Source organism: Ailuropoda melanoleuca, chromosome 12 (genome assembly GCF_002007445.2).
Source record: "Ailuropoda melanoleuca isolate Jingjing chromosome 12, ASM200744v2, whole genome shotgun sequence".
NCBI lineage: Eukaryota > Metazoa > Chordata > Mammalia > Carnivora > Ursidae > Ailuropoda > Ailuropoda melanoleuca.
This window is the reverse complement of record NC_048229.1, coordinates 55,853,110-55,857,923: the sequence shown is the minus strand read 5'-3', so window position 1 is coordinate 55,857,923 and position 4,814 is coordinate 55,853,110.

Below are 4,814 nucleotides of genomic sequence, written 5' to 3'. Positions count from 1 at the left end.
CTTGAAGAACCTGTCCTGATGTCATAATGGGATAAGATTTTACAGAAGTCCTAGAAAAGGGTGTGTGTCTTTTGCAAATGAAAGAAAAGCAAATAATTTGTGGCTGGAGGGCACAGTGCTTTCATGGCAATTTTTAAGACATAACTTCAACTTCTTTAAATCTGGTTGGGCTTTATGACTAGTTCAACCCATACAGCGTGATGGAAGTGATGCTATGTGACTCTGAAACTGGGTCATAAAAAGTCATGCAGCCTCTGTCCTGTTTACCTAAACACTTGTTGCCAGATCATGAGCCGTTATATCAGAAAACTGACCACTCTGAGGCCACCGTGGTAGAGAGACTCCATGGAGATGCTCTGTGCGCATTCCCAGCTGAGCTCAGCCTTCCAGCCACCCCAACCCAGGTGCTCAGCAGACATGACCGTGAAGCCAGCCTAGACCCCCAGCCAGGTCCATCTGTCAGCTGAATCCCAGCCAGCGAATTCTGTCAATGTCATCAGAAACGAAGAATTGCTTGACTGGGCCCTGCGTGAACTCGTGATTCACAAAACTATGAGATACAAGTAGCTGTTTAAAAAACAAACAAACAGGGACACCCGGGCGGCTCAGTCGTTAAACATCTGCCTTCGGCTCAGGGCGTGATCCCAGCATTCTGGGATCGAGTCCCGCATCAGGCTCCTCCGCTGGGAGCCTGCTTCTTCCTCTCCCATTCCCCCTGCTTGTGTTCCCTCTCTCGCTGGCTGTCNGAGAGGAAGAAGCAGGCTTCCAGTGGAGGAGCCTGATGTGGGGCTCGATCCCAGGTCCCCAGGATCACGTCCTGAGCCAAAGGCAGATGCTTAACGACTGAGCTACCCAGGCGCCCCCAAAGGCAGATGTTTAACCAACTGAGCCACCCAGGCGTCCCATTATAGAACATTTTAAAATTTCTTTCTATAGACATCCAGAACAGAATTTGGCTCTTCGGGAAGTCAGTGTCATGTGGGGGGAAAGATGGATCGGTTTAAAGGACTATAGCAGCCAAATGCAGTAAGTCAGCCCTGATTGGCTTCTGGTTCAAAAAACTAAATTGCAAATACTTTGGGGAAAACTGGGGAGACTTGAACATGGACTATTAGATAATATTTTTAAATTATTGTTAATTTTGTTAGATGCAATCATGGTCTCATGGTTATGTAGAAAAATGTTTTGATTTCTAGGAGATACTTCCTGAAGTAATCATGGATCGAACATCATTATGATTGCAATTTACTATACCATGTGTCAGCAAAACAATCACACATACACACACACACACCAAATATAGCAAAAGGTTGACAATTGCTTCAGTCTGGGTACTAGGTATTATGGTTGGTTGTTCATTATACAATACTTTTAATTTTTCTGTATGTGAAAATTTTGTAATAAAAAGCTGAGAAAAAAGTACCAGGGAAAATTAACTTATGGATCAGAGTATGTGGCAGAGTAATGAGCACATGGTAAGTGTTCACTAAATGTTGTTTAAAGTACTTAGGGTAGGCGCGCCTGGATGCCTCAGTTGGTTAAATGTCTGCCTTCGGCTCAGGTCATGATCTCAGGGTCCTGGGTTCGAGCCCCATATTGGGCTCTCGGNGGTCATGATCTCAGGGTCCTGGGATCGAGCCCCATATTGGGCTCTCGGCTCAGTAGGGAGTCTGCTTCTCCCTCTCCCTCTGTGTTCTCTCTCTCTCAAAATAATAAATAAAATCTTAAAAAAATAAAAGATAAAGCCCTTAAGGTAGTCAAACTCATAGAGAAAGCAAGTCAAATTGTTGGTGGGGCTGATGGGAGGGGAGAATGGGGAGTTGATGTTCAGTGAGTGTAGAGATTCAGTTTGGAAAGACAAAGGTCTGGAGATGGATGGTGGTGATGGCTGTACAACAGCATGAATGTACTTAATGCCACTGACTGTCCTCTGAAAAATGGTGAATTTTATGGCATGCCTCATTTCCCACAATTTGAATAAAACATTTTAATGTTGGTTGGCTGGTGTGGTAAGCAGAATATTGCCCCCCTCAACACCTCAAGACCTAATTCCTGGAAACTGGAAATATGTTCCATGGCAACGGGGAATTGAGGTTGTCAATCAACTGACGGTGAGACAGGGAGATTTTGCTGGATGATTCGGGCCAACCCAGAGTAAACACAAGGATCTTTGTAAGTGACATAGTGAGGCCACAGAGGGAGTCAGAGATTTCAAGATGCTGCCCTGTTGACTCTGAGGAGGGAGGAGGGGTGATGAGCTAAGGAATGCAGGAGCTGGAAACACAAGGAAACGGATTCTCCCTTAGAGCCTTCAGAAGTAACAGGGCCCAGCTGACATCTTGACTTTAACCCTATGGGACCCGTTTCAGATGTGTGACCTCCCGAACTGAAACATAACAGACTTGGCGTTAGTTGTAAGCCACTAAGTTTGTGGTAGTTATTAATACAAAGGGCAAGGACATAATTAGAAGAAATGTTAATGCATAACCACATTTGGTCTCTATTACTATGAAATATTTTAGGCACACCAAAAAGGCATAACTATCTGAGTACCTGCATATCCAGGCTTGCACAATATGGAAGGGGTAAGCAATGAAAATGCACATCTGATCATTTTCTCCTCATAGCCATCAGTGGTTCCTATAACTTGTAGGAGAAAGCTTAAATCTTTGCTTCTAACTGGGCTCCTGCTTGAAGTTTTGGCCTAATCCTCTGCCTGGCCCTCTAGAAATGCTGAATTTCTGGTATTCTCACTCCCCACACTTGTTTGCTCATGCCTCAATGTCTTTGCCTACGCTGTTCCCTCTGCTTAGATTGCCATTCCCTCCTCACTGCACCCAGCTAGCTTTCACTCCTTTACTTCTCAACTCAGCTCAAAGCCTTCTTTAACCTCCAGGTGCAGCTTAGCTCCCTTTTTTTCCCCTTTTTTTTTAACCTTTACTACAGAGAGAGCATCCACGGGAGACAGTGATACCTACATAGTACGACGAAAGTGTTCGGACCCTGCTGCTAGACCACATGCTCCTTGAAGGCAGTAGCTTGATTCATTGGCATATACCATTTGCTGAGGTCTCTCAGCTACAGCTCCCTCCATATACATGAAAGAAATGTGTAATGAGCCCTTCGTTGTTTTAAAAATACAGCCTGGGGGCGCCTGGGTGGCACAGCGGTTAAGCGTCTGCCTTCAGCTCAGGGCGTGATCCTGGCGTTCCGGGATCAAGCCCCACATCAGGCTCCTCCGCTATGAGCCTGCTTCTTCCTCTCCCACTCCCCCTGCTTGTGTTCCCTCTCTCGCTGGCTGTCTCTCTCTCTGTCGAATAAATAAAAAATCTTTTAAAAAAAATAAAAATAAAAATACAGCCTGGAGAATTGGTTTGAATAAAAAAATAGCAATATTATCTGATTATGATATATGAAAAGATCATGTAGTTCTATTTTTGGAAAGTCACTTTTCAGTTGTATACATTTGATTTCATTTTTAAAAAAGATTTTTATTTATTTATTTGAGAGAGAGAGAAAGCACAAGAGGGAGCACAAGCTGAGATGTGGGAAGGGGCAGAGGAAGAGGGAGAAGCAGACTCCCTGCTGAGCAGGGAGCCCGACTCTGAGCAGGGAGCCCAACGCGGAGCTCAATCTCACAACCCTGAGACCATGAGCTGAGCTGAAATCAAAAGTCAGATGCTTAACTGACTGAGACACCCAGGTGCCCCTGAAAGTTATGTTCTTAAGTGAAACAACAACAACAACAACAACAACAACACTGTGAGAAGGCAAGAAAAAGAAAGAGAAGATGTGCCACTTNGCTGAGCTGAAATCAAAAGTCAGATGCTTAACTGACTGAGACACCCAGGTGCCCCTGAAAGTTATGTTCTTAAGTGAAACAACGACAACAACAACAACAACGCTGTGAGAAGGCAAGAAAAAGAAAGAGAAGATGTGCCACTAAGAAAGGAAGCATTAAAACTCTCTATATGCAGAAAAAGTAATGACAAACACCAAATGCTGGCGAGGATGCAAAGAAACTGGGTTGCCAGTGGAAATGTAAAGCGGTTAAAATAGAAGTTTGGCAATTTCTTTTAATATCGAACATAAAATTACCATGTGGCCCAGCAATTAGACTCTTGGGCATTTACTCAAAAGAAATGAAGACTTATGTTGACACAAAAACTTGTGCATGAATGTTCATAGTGGCTTGATTCATAAGAGCCCCTCGCTGAAAACAACCCAGATGTCTTCCAACAGGGCAACATCCATACTGGGGAAGACTGCTCAGCAATAAAAAGGAATGAACTGGGGTGCCCGGGTGGCTCAGTCAGGTTAAGCTATGGACTCTTGATTTTGGTTCAGATCATGATATTAGGGTCGGAAGATCGAGTCTCACACAGAGCTCAATGCTCATTGAGGAGTCTGCCTGTCCCTCTCCCTCTGCTACCCCAACCCACATGCTCTCTCTCTCTCTCAGATAACTAAATAAAATCTTAAAAAACTAATAAATAAAATAACTAAATAAAATCTTTTTTTAAAAAAAGGAATGAACTGCTCAGACATGCAACAATTTAGATGAATCTCCAGGAAATTATGCTTAGAGAAAAAGAACCAATACCAAAGGTTACTTACTGTATAGTTCCGCTTATGTAACATTTTTGAAAAGAAAAATTTTGGGGGCACCTGGCTGGCTCAGTCGGTAGAGCGTGCAACTCTTGATCTTGGGGTTGTGAGCTCGAGCCCCACACTGGGTGTAGAGATTACTCTAAAAAATTAAAATTAAAAAAAGAGAAAAGAAAAAATTTTAGAAATGGAGAAGAAATTTGTGT